General features: G+C 32.3%; 1 pseudogene; it reads left to right on the top strand.

Annotated features, from left to right (window-relative positions):
- Positions 1–8057: 8057 nt before the first annotated feature.
- Positions 8058–21368, top strand: LOC150032406 ((-)-germacrene D synthase-like; annotated as a pseudogene).
- Positions 21369–21440: the final 72 nt, after the last annotated feature.

Below are 21440 nucleotides of genomic sequence, written 5' to 3'. Positions count from 1 at the left end.
GAAAACCCTACTCAACCATCAAGATGTTCAATTCAGCTTGATTTAAGTGTTTCCACCATGTGTTCCTGCTTGAGCATAGTATAAAAGATCTTGGTGTTAGTCTTCTTAAAGATACAAGCTCTATCTTGGTGGATTTTTGCTGAATTTATGGAAGACATCTTCAAAGTTAATATGTGTTTCAAACCCTCTTATGAATATCATATGAACAACATGTTTAAAACTCAAATTAAAAGTAGTTTAAGTGCTTATTGATTCTGAAGTCTTCCGTTGCATGATATATTACTCTTTCAATCAGCGCTTAAGAGAACAACCTATCTGCTAACCCTAAATAGGATAGGAGTGAATTCCATATTGCAAAGCTATGTCCCCAACTATCTATCCGGTCTTATCCTCAAAATGGGAGGCTTATTGAGCAGTGTTGTTGGACTACTCTCACCTATGCAGATCAAAGGATAATCCCGAATAAATAAGAGTTCATAGTTAGCTTAGGATTAAGATCAGAATACCCTAGGTCATTTAATTTGAAATAGTCAATTTTAATAGTAAACGGTTGTTATAAAGAAATGTGACTATTTCGAGGTCCGATCTTATGCAAACTCATTGCACAGAATGCCCCCACTCACATGTCTCCACATGAATGATTTTTGGATCACATCATTTGTATCAGTATACAAAATAGGCCGCATCCAATAGTGTCACCAGGATGAGGTACCCAATCTCATCCATATACTTATAGACCATTTTAGCTACATACTAAAACTGAAGAAAATCGAACACGAGGGTTTCCATGAGATGCGGAAAGATCATTCCAAATTACAATCGTATATGAACTTTACAATTACAATCAAACACGGAAACATATGGTTATGCATTAAGTACAGAAATTACAGCATGATATATAACAAATCAAGGACAAAGGCTATACACTTTTATCGACTCATCACAAAGCTCCTTGATCACAAAGGCTTGATCACAGCAATAAAGCTACACACGAACGCTCGTCCAACATGACCGCTACACTGCACGAACACCACACACTGAAACTAAGCGATCGCCTTGGTCATGAACACCTCGAACAACACGAACGACCTCCACAGAACCTCGACAGTTTCGAGTTGAGTATGACACCACAAAGAAGGCTTCTTTAGTATTATCGTTCCGAGAATCCAAAGGGTGGGCTCTTTGTGGACTTGCTTTGAGGCAGAAATTAGGAGGAAACACAATTGTGTAAATGATTGAGCAAGTTGGAAATGGCAGAACCTATCGTATAGGTCGATGCCCAATCATTTAGGAAAACTAAGTGATCGTCTAGCAAAAGCTATGCAATCGTTTAGTTCATCGCTTAGCTGAGTGTCTGTCGCCTACTAACACTCCATGATCGTTTAGATCATCCAAGCTGTCGCTTAGTAAATCTCATTTACTTGAGAACTTCTCGTGAATTATTTCAGAGAGTGCAAAACTCAAATTAACAATTTTACCAACATTACTAAAATTAGGAGAACAATTTTTCTTTTATCTCACGTTATCATGAAACCACTAATAACCTCCCACTCAATTGGTTATTAGAGAAAAAATATATAATTATCCAATAATTAATATTATTATAAATATAAATGGTAACCAACTTATCATACTATATTTATAACTTATAGTTTTAATATTTCATCTCATGAAAATATAAACTATAGCTCTTTTTCTATTCTATGGCACTTAATGTAAATCTCATGTACATTAATCCTCAATTTGATGTATCTCATACACCATATCGATCATAACATATATAATCGACTTACCACTTGTCAATTTGAACATTTAAAATCAACACCAAGAACTGATCCTCAACTGAATCCATTGATCTACTAAGGGGACCTTATGGTCCTGTAGCTCGAAGCTCCAACAGTACGTGAATAACTGACTAAACTCTTTAGTCACGGGATCCACCATCCATTAATTGCCAGGCACTTCACTAAAGACTGACAGCTGAACTCTTCTTACCATAGATATATTATGTGTCTATCTTAACCAATCAATAGTGCGAAAACCTTTTACAGATCGCTCGTAAGTACAACTTGGCTAATAATCGTTATGCCATTGTAGTTACATCTAACTCCTTAAGTACCACTGAATCCTCTAATGAACATAAATCATAGTCCTACTATGACTGAGTCCTCTCTTCCAAAGAGAAGTTGTGGCCACTATGTTCAAGCCCTGGAATCAGCCCTTAAGAGAGCAATCTCTCTATTTACCCCCTGCATCAGGGAAGGAGTGAATTTCATCTTGTGTATTAAGTTCTCAGTTCCTAAATCAGACAAGTCCCCAAAAAGGTAGGCATGTTGAGTTGGTAATCTGGCCACTCTCACCCATACTAATCAAAAGACCGCCCTCAAAGGCAGGAGTTCCCAAAATACTCAGGATTGAAGTCGTTCAACTATGGTCGTTTAGGTGAGATGTAAGTCTCTAGAATCAATGGCGTTATATACAGAGTCTAGACATCTCGTGGTCCAATCTTATACAAACTCTTTGTATAGAACACCCCCGCTCGCATGTCTCTAAATGAATGGTCATGATCTACCATCTGTAGTAGTTTATAACACTTGCGAACCTCTACAAAGTGGGTCGTATCCGTAGTGTCACCAGGATCAGGCATCACACCTTAATCATTACTTTACAGACCTATTTAGGTTATCATTTAAGGCGTGATCCACTTGTATTTCACATATACATGCTTAAGTTTACATATGATAATCATGGAGCTTTGTTTATTGGATATGAGTAAATGCCAAAATAAAATAACATGTATTTTATTCATAAAACAATGTGTATCATTACAAACAACGAGACTCCGGGAGAATTAGGACACCAATCCTAACAATCTCCCACTTGTCCTAATGCCTTGGGAGACTAATGTACAATACAATATAAAACATGTAAAATATATAATAAACTAGGGCATACCCCAGTATAATCTCCCACTTGCCCTAGACCAGATGCCACATGTCCCGCAGACCCAGACTTTCCAGGTGATCCTCGAACACTTTAGCCGTGAGAGTCTTTGTATAGGGATCAGCAACATTGTGCTCTGACGCGATCTTCGTGACTATCACATCACCACGATGCACAATCCCCCTGATAAAGTGATATTTTCACTCTATATGCTTACGTCGATGATGACTCCAAGGCTCCTTTGAATTTTCCACAGCCTCGCTGTTATCACAATAAAGTGTGATAGGAAAATCCATATTTAGAAGAACTTCCAAATCGAAAAGGAATTTCCTCAACCAAACAGGCTCCTCAGCTACTTTACAAGCGGCTACGTATTCGGCTTCTATAATGGATTCTACGATGCATCCTTGCTTGATGCTTCGCCGCACTACAACCCTTCCATTCAAAGTGAACACTTACCCCGATGTCGATTTGCAAGAATCTCTATCGATTTGAAAGCCAGAGTTCGTGTATTCTGTAAGTATCTGATCCTTATCTCCATACACGAGCATGTAGTCCCTCGTTTCCTAAAGATACTTGAGGATTTTCTTCACCGCCGTCCAGGGATCAAATCCTGGATTGAACTGATATCGGTTGACAATCTCTATTACATAGCAAATTTCGGGTTTGGTACACAACATTGCATACATCAAGCTTTCTATAGCTGAAGTATAGGGAATTCATCTCATTTCTTTAACCTCTTAAGGTGTCTTAGGACATTGATCCTTAGAAAAAACGATTTCATGCCTGAAGGGTAACAAACCCTTCTTGGAATCCTGCATCCTGTACCTGGTCAACATTTGATCGATGTATGATGCCTGAGATAGGGCTAATCGTTTGTTCTTATGATTTTGAATGATCTGGATCCCTAGAACATATTGTGCCTCACCCAAATATTTCATTTAAAACTGGGTAGCTAGCCATTTCTTAATCGAATATCCTCTAAATGTTCATCTGTTGCAGATGCTTGATCGTACGGGGTTTCACTGCCTTCACCAGTGGCCCTATCTTTCCCAAATACAATTGAATACTCATCATAGTGGGGAAGTGGTTTGTGTATCAAACTTTCACGTTGGGATGGGACTAAAAACAGGAACGTATATTATGTTAGAATATAATATATATTAGAAAGAGTTCACCATTGTAAGATAATAATACTATACTGCGTTCTCTTACCCGAACCCATACATCAAAAACCTCTTTCTCTAGCTCCACACATTTGAAATCATTGTTCCAACCATATCCACTGCATGCATTACTCAGCATCTCAGCGATTGCACAATATTATCACTTTAAAAATCTAACCTTGCACTCTATTGTTGACAGCCTGATGGAACAACAAGGAATTTTTTTGGTAAATAGACATTGTAGCTGTTGTAGATAGCCAGGCTTGAATATTGCATTATCAGCTTGCCAACCTATTTCTACCAAGTGCAGTAGTGACTCTACTAATCGTGCATCATCAACCTTTGTCCAAACGTGTTTTGTCATTTTCTCATATCTTGCCATTTAGCTACATACAAACATATAACATAATAAAATAAATTGGGCACAATTAGATAAACAAAGTTTGAGTACGAATAGCGTAGAACATGTTTTATCATTCACATAAACCAATGAACACAATATAGATAAAGATAATTCAATACAGTAGATTGTTTGAACCGAAAGATAACATAATCTAAAAGTAGGAGGAAGTTATTCATAGTAAAGCTACTTGAATAAGAAACTTTATGCTCATGATGCTTGTTCCCATTCATCGAACATTCACATTGCTAACTCATCCCTGAAATTGGTCCATTCGTCAAATGTTTTAGTAAATTGTATATTTTCATCACCGAGCTTGTTAGATGTAGAATCTTCATCATCCGTAGTTCCAGACATTATATTTTGGCCCATTCCCTTCATTATCAAGTTGTGCAGGAAGCAACATGCCATTACTGTTCTACATTAGATCTTAAATTGGTAGTAAGACTTCCCACATAGTATCACCCAATGACCTTTGAGTATGCCAAATACTTTTTCTATGTAGCTTCTAGCAGATGAATGCTTCATGTTGAAAAATTCCCATAGATTAGTCGGTGCATTTCCAGTATCATGTCATTCTCAAAGATGGTACCACTCTCACCTATATGGTGCCGAGAATCCCTCGATATTGGGATATCTAGCATCATATAGGTATAATAACCTAGGCATGGTATACACTGAATTAGTTGACAAAGTATTTTCTCTTGAATCCAGATCGTGCGAACTATCGTCCAACTACTCGATTCTTAACGTCGTGCGCCAAAATGTGGAGGAAAATTGCCACCAACTCTTGGATGTCAACGAATTGAGTAGGTGACGGCCGATCGGTCGTCCTAAGCATGTTACAGAGGATGGTGAAAGTTCGTCTATCCATCCGCGTGCTCTCGCGACAGCAAACATCATTCTCACAAATAAGCCAAAAGAAATTTAGCTATCTAATCTAATGTCTAATGTGGGAGGGTTGGTTCTCTATTCTACAATGGTCATTTAGTAATAGGAAAAATGTTAGGAATAGTTATTGTTGGGACGTGGTGATTCTTGAAAGGATAGTAAAGACTTCTTCATTTTCCATATTTTGGGATAGAAACCTAAATCCCTAGGATGCAAAAGGAAAAATAGTTTGATGAGGGATTGGGTCTGAATTGAAATACATTACTACAACTTCATGAGTTATTCAAGGGTTTAACTAGTAGATTCGTAAATTAATCATCTCATCCTTAAATCCATATTAAAAAAGGTAAGAATTTACATTTGAATTATATTAAAGATATATGATTTAAACGAAATTTAGAAAACAATAGCATGATTTTTTTTATGATTTATATAAAAAATCTACTATTTAAATGAAATCTATCTATTTAATTTTATTATTCTTTTCATAAGTTGGTCAAAAGTCTTTTTTTATTTATTTTTAGTATTCTTTTCACAGGTTGATTAAAGGTATGTGAAAGTTGTTGCATTAGTATTCATTTCAATAATTACTAAAATAAATTGTTTCAAATAAATTGTTTCAAAGATCTTCATTAGTATTCGTTTCAAAGATTAATTAGTAAAATAAATAAATAATTTTTTTCAATTAAACATGATTATACTAATTGCTTGAAAGTTGTTGCATTAGTTGGTCAAAGGTCTTCATAAGTTGTTACATTATATTAATTACTACACATGAATAAATTAATTAAAATATTGATAATTGACCATAATATATATATTCATTTTATATTAAATAATTAAAAATGATTACATTGATAATTTATATTAAAATAATTAAAAATGATTATATAAATTACTAGAATTTATTAAGTCTAAGTAATATATTTCTATTTATTAATTAACTAAACTATATTTTTATTGTTCAATCTTCCAAAAATAAAAATATCACACTTTTGCTCGGTAACTTAGGTAACTTCAATATGAAGAAGCATGTAAACATTAAAAATAAATGAAGACAATGTAAATACTCATAAAAAATTAAAAAAATTAATAACACCAAAAAATGTCAAACAGTCTGTGTAATATATCCATTGTATAAGTAACACACCAAAATTAATAACATAAAAAAAAAAAAATACAACTGAAATAGAACATAGGAAAATACAAAAAAAAAAAAAAAAGTAACAAATCAACCTCAAACTAATTTAATATTCCGTATTAATTTGGGCTGTATAACAAAACAATAAAAATAAGTTAGAAAAATCTACAAATACTTATAATGTAGGAAGAGAATTAGTTCGAATAGAGAAGTACCTATGTTACTTTTATAAAATACGATATGGATGGAGTCCATGGGTTGCCGAATCAAAATACAATGAGGCACCTTACCACCAACCAAACAACCAAAAGTTAGAAACTTAATAATATGAAAAGAACATAACGAAACATCAGAAAGTAGAGAATGAGAAATCAAAGTTAAACAACTCACCAGATTGAAAAAATAAATCTTAGACAGTGGAGGTTCTCAGCAAATAGAGAAGGACTAATATTGTTATATAGGAAAAGTGAAGGGAGAGGGGTGGGTCGTTGAATATTAATAACAGTCCCAACAAGTATTAAAATAAAAGTGTGACCAGCCTCAGAATTAAGTTTACATCATGAATAAACTAAAATTCAATTAATAAATTGGTTGAGTTATTAATGAAGTGGTTGAATGTGTAGTGGAAATACGCAAGTGAAATAAAATTAGCAAACAATTAGAACATCATTGATAAAATCAACAAACAATCAGAACAATCATTACTAAAGTTGGTGGACAGTTTAATAAATGAGGTAACTAATAATGCATAATATTGAAAACGTACAAAATGCGCGAGTATGATTGAGTATGATCGAGTATGATCAGCCATGATCGAGTATGATCAGCCATGATCGAGTATGAACAATTAAGTATGTTCAAGCTTGATCAAGTATGATCGAGTATGTTCAAGCATGATTGAATGTGAAGCATGATCGAGTATGAATGATCGAGTATGTTCAAGCATGATTGAGTGTGAAGCATGATCGAGTATGAATGATTGAGTATGATCGAGTATGACCGAGCATAATTAAGTATGAACGATCAAGTATGATCGAGTATGTTCAAGCATGACTAAGTATGAACAATCAAGTATGATCGAATATGATCGAGTATGTTCAAGCATGATGAAGTATGAACGATCGAGTATGATCGAGCATGTTCAAGCATGATGGAGTAGGAACGATCGAGTATGATCAAGTATGATCGAGTATTTTCAAGTATGATGGAGTATGAAGGGCTCGCTCAGTAAGACCCCTTTGGAGGAAAAAGCACTCATCTCTACCATGGCAGCAAATGCCCAGTAGTTTGAGGCACGAGCCTCCTATCCTCATAGATTTTCACAAGAGGCAAATGAACTTAGAGCTTAATTAGCTAAACTAATAAATCTTGTGAAACAGGCATTCTCTATGACAACGCAGTAGCACCAAGAGCCTATATAGCTTAGGTCAGTTATGCCGGCAACCAGCAGGGTGGATGAATGTACAATTATAACTATTGGGGCAATCAAGAAAACCAGAGACATAGCAGTTTAGGTATGCCTCTTGATGATGTGGTGAAGAGCCGGACAGACATAAATATACAGCTGAAGCAGAATCAGGAGACAACTTTCTCCCACATGCAGAGTATGGCGAATCAACTTTCCCAACTGATCAGCACAGTCAGCAGGCTAGACACGAAGTATGGGAAACTTCCTTCCCAACCAATGTCTGATGTTTGTAAGGTCAGTGTCATCCCCACTATTTACTACAGTGATGGATATGGATGGTGACATGACGACCAATGATGGATATGGAGGCAGCTAGGATTTACATTTGATTTTGCTTTCATAATTCAGGTTTCTTTTCCATTTTTATTTATTTTTGGCTTAACTCTTTCAATTTTTCTTGATCTTTAGGTTTTTGTGCCTTGAGAAATGAAGAGACTTATTCTTAGTTGAGCCAAATATTACTATCGTCTTGTGTTCCAAATTCCAAGGAACATTTATGTTTCCCTTTCTTTTTGTCCCTTGTCTCTACTTCGTAATCACATTAGAGGCAGTCTTTAATTTTAAGTTGGGAGTGGAGATGTCCATGTTTTGGTTGAAGTCCTTGAGCATCTAAGCTTGGACTACTTTATTTGTGTGCTTAATTACATGTTTGCTCATGTTGCATGATTTATGACAAGTTGATGACGCACTCCTTTGTGATTTTAATCAGTATGAAATATTCTTTAAATTGAATAATCATGATTTTAGCCGTTTTTAAAAAAAAGTTCTTACTTCTCGTGCACGCTTAAGTTTTTTGCCATGTCTACATTAGGTCTTGCATGCTTAGAATTATATTACTTAGTTTTTTTTTTTTAAAAAAAAACTCCAATAGACCCCGTTGATTTAAGAGTGTCTTGCATGATAAATCTAATATCGAGGAAGAAAAATATGATTTATATGTCAGCTTAACAAATAAATTGATATAGTTTTGCAATGAAAAGAAAATATCATGGATTTTTTTTTAAAAAAAATTATAATGTTTATGCATGACTAAAAGGGAAAAGAGCTACCTTGCTGTGATTAGTTAGGATACTCACGAGAAAAAAGTGAGTATAGTTCCCTACAATAATGTATGAAAGCATATTATGCCTCTAGGTAAAAGAAATGCAAGTTTAGGACCCTAGAGTTTATTTTGAGGCACATCAGTTGACATATTACTGCATTCACATTTTTTTTGGGTTGCTGAGCTAGAAAAACAAATTGAAAGCTACTTAAAACCATTATGGGTTGCTGGGACTTAATTCGAGGGGCTATGAACTCACTCTTGCATGAATAAGTTTATAATTAGTTTTAAATTGTGCTTCATTGACTGATTATGAATTGATTTCATTGTTGTGTACAAGTTAAATCTGAGGAGACATTTGAAACTTCAATAACGAACCATGCAATCTGTGTGAGCATCCCTCTTGTGTGACTATGTGTTTTATTCTACCTTGCTCGAGGACGATCAAGAATTAAGTTTAGGTGATGTTAGTGCCCAAAATGTACTATCATAATCCACTTAACTTGAGATTGTTCTTATATTTTATATATTTATTTGATTGATTTGTAGGTTTCGAGCACCTATAGGGTAGAATGTGGTGTTAGGGATAAAATGGAACTAAAAATGGTCAAATGAAGCCTAATTGTATCAATTGGAGAAGGCAAAAATTACTATTTACTACTATATGTGGCGCAATGGTGACTAGCCATGTGCCACAACCAACACTGCAACATAGAATGCAACGATTTTGTTCGAACTGCACAACGCCACGAAACTATCCTATAGTGTTGCGATGTTCAAGAGGTGATCTACGCATCAAAGACACGCAGCGCCACGTGCTACCATGCCACCAATTTGACAATTATAAATATTTCTTTTAGCGCCTAGTGTTTTGATATATGATCCCAACCGATTCTCAGTGCATTTTCTCTCTATTTTTTTTTTTTTTTGCCTTTTGATCTTGATGTATGAAATTTCAGCATCCTTGATCAGCATGTCAATGAGGAGCTAAGCTACTAATTCTAGCTTAGGTGAAGAGTTCGCTTTCCTCGATATCGTAACTTGCGAGATTTAAATCAATTACTTGATTCCATGATTTGGTCTTTAGTTTCTTTTTCTATCATGCATGTTTATGATTACATCATTACTAGAAGTTGTATGATCATTAGCTAGGTATCGAATGGCAATAGGCGATATAAATTATGACCGATATAAAGTGGCAAAAGGTTAGCTTAGCTTGTTATATTGTTCTAATCATCCTAAGAAGAACCATAATAAATATTAATTTAGGTTGTTCCTAGTTTATATCCACCTTAGCATAATCTTTAATTGTAATGCAGTTAGTTTTAATTAATTATGATGCTTTTCATCTAATTGAATTGGCTAATTTGATTAATTGGACTTTCACCTAATTTTTTTTAGGCAAGTTGGCTAAACATAGACAACATAGGAATTAATCCGATAATCTATGATCAAGTTATAATTCGGGAAACAACTCAAAAGCGTAAGCTAGATCATTTAATTATTGAATTCAAACTTTGTTTATTTTTCTTGCAATTTAATATTTTTGCATACAAACTCAATTTTCAACCCCCCCACCCCTTTCAGTTACCTTGGATTTTCAACAGTTCATTAGAGAAATTCAAAGGTTCCTCGTGTTTGACTCATACTACTACTACTACATTTTTTAGTGGAAATGGTTAAATTATTTGGTCCAAAATTAGGTGACAAATTTTGTCCGACCAATATGGTCTATCACTGATAGTCATCGAGAGTTAGGTCGATATTTTATTATATCTGCAAAGTCTTTTGTATTATGTTATATGTAACGGCCCAACTTTTCAAAATCTCTAATATGGGTCGTTACTTCATAATTACATATTTACATTCAAAACTTTTGACCTTTGAAGTAAAATTCTTTAAAATAAGAATGACACTTCAAATAATTTTATCAAATCAATAATTAAACAAATAAATAAACTTTTTTTTCGGGGTCCCTTAAAAACATTTACGAAAAATAACCAACAAAAGAATAAAATTTTTTGTCCAACATTAAGTTCCCAATTAAAATTTAAAATAAGTTGAAAACATAAACTGAGCGAAAGTGATTTTCTTGTCCCATATGGCACGGTCACGGGTCCTTCCTATCACTTGTCGGTCTGTTCCTGTCTGTACCTAAAAAACATAGCTCCAAGACCAATCGCTTAGGCGAGATTGTTCATACAAATTCCAAAAGTCCGTACACACATATACCCTATCTTAAAACAACAAACCGAACCTATGTCTTTAATCTCAAAACATTAATTCCTCTTATTTTCTCAAAAACAAAAAAATATTTCTCAGATATTTTCATTTTCTCTTACCCTTATCTTTTCCATGATTAATAAATCTAAGATTTTTTTTTTTCACTTTCTTAGTAAAATATATCTGTATCAAAACATGTGACTATTCCTAACCCCTTCACAATCTACAATCCAATTCTTAAATTCAAGCTTTAGCAAGCCATCCTTCACAAATTGATATCATTTTTAACTCCAAATACCTTTTCTTCTTCCTAGGTCATTTAATTAAACTTGAGCTTTCTCACTATGACAAAACGTAGTTCAAACACAAGTACCTTAAGAATAATTCAATCCAACAACTTGATTTCCCTAATTTAAAATCAACTATATTTCAACCATCTTGGCCGTCCTTGACCAATTCATCTTACCTAGGTCTTGTAAATAATTCCTCATAATATTGCTTTATGCTCCAACTAGTAAGTCTTCTTCCTTTTAGACATGTAACATGACAACTAAAACACCACACCTTACTTACTCTACCAACTTCGACACCATGAAAATGATCATGACCTAATTATCTTTTCAAATTTTCTCTTGAAGCATTTTAATTCTAATATCTAGTAATCTTTAATAGAACTAAAGTCTCTTCTTCACCTATTTCTTATCTTATAAAGCATCTTTAATATCATACCTAAGAACGTATGCTTTTATGATAAAGTTTCTTGTAGAACCACCAATTTTATTCTCTCAATGTAAAACGAATACTATTTCTCAATGAATTTTCAACTCACCTACCTTATTCTATGGCTTAAACAAATACAAAATTTTATTTCTTTCCATATTACCAAAACAAAATAATCATCACACTAACTTCTTTTAGATTGCTAAACTAGCAATAACAATTAATGAGTACATAAAGCTTAAACATGAAGGTTTTTAAACACATTTTTCATAAAACCCTCATTGATAGAACATATATGTTGAGGATGAAGGATCCGTAAATGGGACATAAGGGACATACATTCTGGAGTAACATCGAAAATCCATCTATAAAACCTAAAACTTAGCTCTAATACCAACTGTAACGACCTAACTTTTCGAGTTCTCTAACATGAGTTGTTACTTCATAATTACACATTTACATTTAAAACTTTTGACCTTTGAAGTAAAATTCTTTAAAAAAGGAATGACACTTCAAATCATTTTATCAAATCAATAAATAAAGAAATGAATAAAACTTTTGTTCAGGATATCCTAAAAACATTTATGAAAAATAATAAACAAAACATTAAAATTCCTATCTAACATCGAGTTCCCGATTAAAATTTTTAAATAACTTGCAAACATAAACTAAGCAGAAGAGATTTTCTTGTCCCATATGGCACAGTCACGGGTCCCTCCTATCACTCGCATGTCTATTGTTGCATTTACATGAAAAACATAAAATAAGAAAGGATGAGTACAAGAACACTAAATAAGTAACCCACTAATGGGCTATTTAGGTAACATATTAATCTTCCTATCTAAGTGATAGTGTACATCCTATAGCATATCAGTCGTGGTAAACCCGAAAGGATAAAAAATAAGTCGTGAATGTGATCCCAAAGGAAACACATATCAGTCGTAGGTGTGTTCCAAAGGAGCACATATCAGTCATAGGTGTATATTCGAAGGTACATATATCAGTTGTAGGTGTGTCCCAAGGGAGCACATGTCAGTCATAGGCGTATACCTGATGGTACACTATCAATTATAGGTCTATCCCGAGGGAGCACATGTCAATCATAGGTGTATACCCGAAGGTACACAAAATAGTCATAAATATGAACCTGAAGGTGCATATACAGTCATAGGTGTAAACCCAAAGGAACACATAATCCGTTGTAAGGAGTATACTACCCAAAGAAGAAGGTTAAAAGTGACGATATATACTTAGCATGCATCAGTCCATATATATATATACTTCTTCATAATCATAGAAGCTTAATTCATGAAAAAATTACTAAAATGCTCTCAATCATTATATCATAAAATTTCTGTCAAAACAATCCATAACATTAAATTAAACAGTCTTATCATCATTATAAGGTCGGAGCGAGTGTTTCGAATACGAACCAATAGTAAGACACTTATCTCGGATTGAAATTCCAAAATTAATCCAAGAAATCAATCTCCAAACGAAACTTGAATTAGCGTTCCTAACACCACGACCTTCAATTTCATCCCAAACCTATAAATTTTATATCAACTAATTTAAATTCATTTTATAATTCTCCAATAACTTACCAAACGCTTTGTTTGCTCTAAATTTATTCCAAACTTAACTCAAATATTCAGATCTACACTTAAACCATAATTTAGGAATTAATATCCAATTTTCAACATTTATAACTAATCCAAAAAGTTCATAGTCTTAATACTCACCAAATATGCGTCATAATGCTCCGAAACTTGTTGAACAGTACATTAACGATATTAAAAAACTTGAGTTGATGCTCCAAACTGAGGGGATCGAATCCCAAGCAGAAGCATGTGATTGCTTTGCAGATTTGTTTTTGATTTGACATAAAAAAAAAAATACATTATATGGATAAAAAATCAAGATTTGCATGCATTTAAAAGAAAAAAAGAGGGAAGAGTTAAACCTTACCTTTGTAAATTCCTAAATTCTACACGATTCCCTTTGTGTCTTTCCCGGAACGTCTCTTCAATGATCAAGCGACACCACCATAAATGAAACCTTGTTATTAGGATCCCAAGAATTGGATGTGTGGTCTCCAAGACTTTGGAAAGGAAGAAGAAGTAGTCGAGAAACGAAGAGAGATTTTGAGAGAAGTAGTAGGAGATTAGAATTTAGAATTCCCAATTCAACTGTGTCACAAACATGGGCCATGAAGACCTATTTATAGAGAGGAAGGGTGTTCGCCTTCTACTGGTCTTTCCTATTCTCACTCTAGTTCTAATTTAATTAAATAACTTTTATTTAATTAATTATTTCAATAACTAAATAACCATATATATTAAATTCAATTTAATATATATAATAAATAAATAAACATTACATGCCTATTTATCTCTACTTCTTAAAAATTAATTAATTAATTAACCATTAATTAATCAATTAAACGACTATATTAAATCATATTTAATATATAATTAATCAACGTATAATTATCACATATTTATACGTAATACACTCTTTAGTATTTGAATCTTATTCAGATATTTTCTCTCTTTAAGTATAGATCACATCTATAATTAACCATATTATATTAATCTCATTAATATGCAATTGATTTGAACAATTCAAATCATTCCTCTTATATATCCTTTAGTGAGCTAACAAGGGGACCTTATGGACCTACAAATGAGAAGTTCAAATTATACAATATTAATTAATTAAACTCTTTAATTAAATTAATCAATTTTCATTAACTACCGGTCACTCCATTGAAGACTGATAGTTGCACTCTTCGCACTGTAGATTTATTTCTGTGTCCACAACTATAACCAATCAATAATGAGTTAACCCTTCACAAATTGCTCATAACTATAGTTAGGTCAAAATACCGTTTTACCCTTGTAGTTAAATCTAATTTATCTACTTTCTCTAAGGTCAAGAAAGGAGTTAATTCTATCTTGTGTAATTGTGTTCCCAACTCCCTACTCGGACGAGTCCCTAAAATGGTAGGCTTGTTGAGCTGGCTAACAAGGCCACTCTCAGCTATACAAATCAAAGGATTGCCCTCATAGAAGAGAGTTCATAACTCAATCAGGATTAAGGTCAAGTCATTTATGGTCATCCTAGTGAAATATAAGTCTCTTCTAGCAATGGTACTATATAAAAAAACTATTCATTTTGCGGTCTGGTCTTATACAAACTCTTTGCATAGCTTCGCTCGCATATCTCCACATGAACAATTAGGATCAGATCATTTGTAGCACTTTACAATAATTGTAATATCTACAAAGCAGGTTGTATTTGTAGTGTCACCATGATAAGTTACCTAGCCTTATCCATCTACTACAGACCATTTATATTATCACTTAAACGTGATCCACCTGTATGTCTCCACATACATGTTTGAGTTTCATAAAATAACCTTGGATCTTAGTTTATTGGATTGATTTAATATAGTCTAAACATTAATAAAATATCTCTTATTTTATTAGATATATAATTTATCTTTACAAGCTACAAGATACACTCAATTTAACATATTAACTGCAACACAAACCTTATGGGTAAATCAAGTTTGGTCCAAAATTCAATGCCTACTAAAGAATCAATTAAGAAATTCAAAGAAAACTCATCAACAACTCACCAAATAAAAAATTCGGCGAGCGGCAGTGACCAATAGATGCATAACAACGAATGGTTAAAAAATGTGAAATTAATAGGAATTTTTCTTTCTAATTGACCATTCGTTGGAATGAAGTGAATGATTATATTTATAGACGAAAAATAATCCTAATCCTAAATTATTCGGAATTCTATAACTCGAAGTAGTAGATTATTAAAGTAGTAGATAGATTAGATTTCCTTTTTTAATATGATATTTTCTCTAATTATGAAAATCATAGTTTATTTAATTAGAAAATCCATAATCTAATTAATTTATGAATCTGTATTCTAATTGAATTAGAAATTTCACAATCTAACAAAATTAGAAATTACAAATATAATTAATTTAAATTAAATCCAAATTTCTCATATCAACTTAATTTAAATTAATTATTTTCTCTAATTTGTATCCAAACTCCAAAATTTACGAGCATAAAATTTAAAACCACAATTTTTCCTTTTTCTTCTTAATTAAATTTCAAATTTCTTTTAATTTTCAAAATCCTAATTCTTTTCCTTTTCTTTATTTTAAAGTCGTTATCCAAAATTTCCCTCTAATATATTTTATATCTTCCACCATTTAATAAAATTGAATTATCTTTTTATAATCCAATTTTGACCGTAAATGTAACTTTAATTAATTTAAAAGAACTAAATTTGAATTAATTTAATTAATTAAATTTCAAATTCCTTTTTATTTCCAAAATTCTAATTCTTTTCCTTTTCTTTATTTACAAGTCTTTATCCAAAATTTCCCTCCAATATATTTTATCTTCCACCATTTAATAAAATTAATAAAATTGAATTATCTTTTTATAATCCGATTTTGACAGTAAATGTAACTCCAATTAATTCAAAATAATTAAATTGGAAACAATTTGCTCAATTAATAAAATTTCAAGTTCCACATTCATTTATTCAACTTTCCTAAGATAAATTTCAAAAATCCCAAATAATAAGATATGCATGATTAAATATCCCATTCTTTTCCTTCTTCTTTTCAAACTTGCCACTCTAAATTAAAGAAGGCCTCCAGATAAATTAATCCAATTTCTTCTTAAATTGATTTAAAATTCTAAATCATTACAAATATCATTTGAATTAAATAGCTTACCTCTTAAATTCAATTTTGGCCTCAATTTAACAAAATAATGTCCAAACAATTTAAGATAATTTAAAGAAAAGTTACATAAAAATTCGAGGTGTTACACTGTATATGCTAATACTTTGGACCTGATTGCTATATTTACAACTTCTGTTTTTTTTTGTGTTATGAGTTAATATTTTCTTTGTATATATATAATTGTTACTGAGATTCCTAAAACAAACAGGTGTTTTTAAAAACAACTTTCTTAATTTTCAAAATTGGCATGGATTTTAAAAACATTTCTAAAATTTAGAGTGCGCTTCTAACGAAGATACCTCAGCGAGATCCTAAACATTGTTTGGGAAAGTCAAGAGAGCTTTAAGTGTGTCCGAAGATTTGTCATCCGATCCAGATACGTGCCTACGCACGCTGACCTCGACGACAGTGGCTCCATACCCTGAATGTCAAGATCCGCGCAGCGGGTGATACCTCTGTTACAAGAATCTTGACAATGGAAGAGACTTTTTTCAAGTTTTCTTCCATACAGGGGAGGTGAACCAGAGTTAGGAAGCCCAGCAAAACAAATAAACAATATTTAGACAAATTGAAATGGCTACCAAACTGTATTTAAACTAACAATGATTTCAAGAATACTTATCTCCATGCATCCCATTCAATAAAAAGAAAAAATATTAAAAAAAATTACAAGAAAAAAATTCGTCACATGAAAATCTGTGATTAAACACTTATGTAAACTAAACAAAAGTGTATATTATCGAAATGCAACTAAAGATTTTTCTTGTTTCAATACAATTTTTTATGTTTAAAGGTTGCCCAATTATTGGAGGAAAGTAGAAAGGTAAATGAATCAATGTCTTGGAAAGTCATAAGCACTAATGAATAAACCTCTATAAAAGCATCACAGAACAACAACCACAAGCACTCTCAGCCAGAAATGAAGCATCTCACAATTGCTGTCTGGACAGAGGACTTTAGTAATGAATTTCCTATGTTTTATAGAAAACATTTTGGTAGAGATACATATATTGTCATAACATTTTACAGACACATATATTGTCATAACATTTTGGTACAGATACATATATTGTCATTTCACCATCTGAGCTGCCCTTGTTTTCTATTCCCATGTGAAACATGCCAATTAAGATATATATATATATATATATATATATATTTTGGAATCATTAATATTTGAATAATGATGGTGAAAATAGCTCCATACAATTATTGAGATATTTATCTTCTGTGAATTATTAGATTTCTCTTCATATTTGTTAACAATAATCATCACAAGTTTTTTTCTAAAATTAGGTTTGTTTTCCCTTAAATTTCATACACTAATTTTCACATTTATGGAAGAAATAGTTATTTTTAAAACATTAGAAAAAAATGAAGTTAATAACAAAACAAATGAAACTTATAGGAGGAAGTAGTATTAACAAGCTAAATTTTCAAATAATCAGAAACCAAAACCAAATGGTTACTATATATGACCTTTATTTTTTGTTTCAAATTTTTAATTTTAGAACTAAGTTAATAATAACCTCTTTTATACCTAATAATATTCTTTATTTACTATTCAGAAGTACTTTAAAAGACTAGGTCTAGTTTTGAAAACTAACCAAAGTACATAATTTTAAAAACTTGTATTTTTTTTCTTTATTTATTTGACTTAGAAGTCCAAGTGTTAAGGGAAAGATGAAAACTATGGTAAATAAATTGTGAGAAGATACTTACAAGAGAAAAAAAAAGAAAAGAACCAACCAGTTATCAACCAGATAGTAACTTTGTAGCTACTTCACCCAATATCATCTTTCCAATCCTCCTGGAATGCATCTTACATAAAGCCTATGTGTAAGGATTCTATATATCTTCATAAAATTAAAGATAAAAGAAAATGTCATTTCAAATAGTTGCATCTGATTCCAAGCCACAAAATAATGCCACTTTAAGCCATGATGTGATTTTTGATAGCTACACATATATATATATATATATGATTTCAAATACTGATGGAGTATCTTTGTATCATATTGTGTATACTTAGTCATTAGAGTGTGATATTTCCCATTTATGATTAGTTTCTATCTTTTTTGATGTTTTGACCAAGATATCTAAATTTTTAACATTATTCAATTATACCATTTATGATTAACTTCGATGAGGTTCCTACTCGATTTGCAAACTTTCAACATTAAATGATAACTTCTATTACTTATAAATATATTCAACATTAAATGATAAATGTCTATCTCGTGTTGTTCTAGGACAACACAAAAATTGAGGAAGAAAAGAAGAATGAAGAGAAAGAGCTCGAAAAGTTAAGAGAAGAAGTGATAAGAATGTTTGGAGTTGCTACTGAAAATTTTTCAGAAAAGCTAAGTTTGATTGATTCAATTCAACATTTAGGTTTGTTTTACCATTTTGAAAAAGAAATTAACAAAGTCTTAAATATGCAAAACACTTTTAACCTTGACGACGATGAAGATATTTACTATACTGCCCTCAAGTTTCGATTGCTTGATTTCATGTGATTAGTGAACTAGATCTCTAGTCAATTTCTGTGGAATTATAGTAGTGTATAATTTGTAATAGGTTTCAAGAATAGTGATCATTTAGTTGAAACTTTTTTTGTTGATGGAGACTAGTGTTCATGGGTTTCCTCCAAACCATGTACTTTTTGCAAGCTTTTTAATTTTTTTTTTTTTTTTTCATTAGGAATTTTTTAAATTATATTTCTATTTTCTTTTTCTAAAAATTTTCGATAATTTAGCACCATTTTTTCTAAGGAAATATTGAGTTATTTTAAACAGAGATATTCAACAAATTTACAAGAGAGGGGGGAGAATTCAGAGAATCAATTGTGAATGGAAAAAGTGAAATATTGAGTTTGTATGAAGCATCACATTGGAGAATGAATGGAGAGAGTATATTGGATAAAGGTTTGGCCTTTACAACTACTAAACTTGAAGCAATAACCATGGATTCTACCTCTCCTTTTATTGAAGAAGCTAAACATGCTTTGAAGTGGCCAATCCTAAAAGCTTTGCCAAGGCTTATCACCATACACAATATCTCTATATATGAAAAGGATCCATTGAAGAACAATGTTTTGCTCAAGTCTGCAAAGTTGGATTACAATGCTATGCAAAAAATTTACCAGAAAGAACTATTTGAAGTTTCAAGGTGAACCCCCCCCTTTTTTTTATGCATTCTAGTTCCTAAGAAAAATTTTATAATTTTAATTTGTTTATCATGTTGTTTGTAGGCTTAAATCCTCTCTATTAAACTCCATTAGTTGAAGAATTGTCACGTATGGAGAAATCAATTATTCGAAGAGGCCGACCTAATATAGTCGTTATTATTATTATTTTTAGAAAAGTTAATTTAATTTAGATCTAGGGATGATCAGGAGACATGCAATTTTGAGTTTTAATTATGTTTTGCATAAATAATGTATAGATGATGGAAGCATTTGAATTTAATGGAAGAACTATCTTTTGCATGAGATAAGGCTGTGGAGAGCTTCATTTGGGCATTGGGAGTTTATTATGAACCAAAATACTCTGTTGCTAGAATATTATTAGCCAAAATTATTGCTCTTGCGACGGTTCTTGATGATATGTATGATATATATGCTACATTGGATGAACTTCAACTATTCACTGAAGCAATTGAAAGGTTTGAATCCTCAACTAACTCCTTCATTGATTTATTATTTTTTTAACATGTCGCATGGAGATCAAACCTCCGATCAAGAAGTCGATAGTACAAACTAAAAGATAATAATCTCAAATAGAGCCTCAACGACTAGTTTTCTTTACAACTTTCATAACAGACATGTAAAGTCATATATATAGTTGTTACATTTATTTTTGTTTCAATCTTAACATTCAGTCTACAAATCTATAAAAAGAAAACTTATCTTTGAATATACTTCAATAAAAGATCATCTACCCTTCTCATGGACGTAGGCTCTGAATTAGGCCGAATCACGTACATGCTTTTGTTCATCTTCTCTTCCTCTTTATTTTCTTCAATTTGCATGTGTAAATTGATCCTTCAGTCTCTGTAATTCACGCAAGATCACAAAGCAAAGGCTGAGAGGGTTTGAGAGCTTTTTTGGAAATTTGAGAGGAAAAAAAGAGAAGAAATTATTACCAAAATGATTTTTGGTCGGCTTCCAACATTTCCCACTGATCGTCGATCGTGGAGTAATCCACGTGTAGTTGAGGCAGCTGCAAGGTGTGACTCTCTGTGAGTTTTTCATTCTACCAACCCCTCTTCTTTTAGGTTGAAATCCTCACTTCGTGGGTCTGAAGTCAAAACAAAATCCTCACTTCTCAAGAGAAACTTAATCTCCCTCGGAATGCTAGATACAGTAGGGTGTGAATACAGGGGCAAGGGTGGAACCTTTGATGTCCTTAAAGATTCTAAGGTAGTTCTTGTTGGGGAGAAAGTCAATGACTTGTTTGTAGTCATAGGTGTTGAAATGATGAAAGGAGCATATGTTGCCATACCAAATGACATGACAGAAGCTGATGTATGGCATAAAAGACTGTTTCACATAAGTGCCAAGGGGCTGGAAGCTTTGTCTAAATAGGGAATTCCACCCAAAGGAATCTCAGACAAGTTAACTTTCTATGAACACTGTGTTTTGGGAAAAACAACTAGA

Source organism: Benincasa hispida, chromosome 11 (genome assembly GCF_027475165.1).
Source record: "Benincasa hispida cultivar pf3 chromosome 11, pf3_genome.v1.1, whole genome shotgun sequence".
NCBI classification, from domain to species: domain Eukaryota; kingdom Viridiplantae; phylum Streptophyta; class Magnoliopsida; order Cucurbitales; family Cucurbitaceae; genus Benincasa; species Benincasa hispida.
This window is presented reverse-complemented; position numbering and strand designations above follow the sequence as displayed.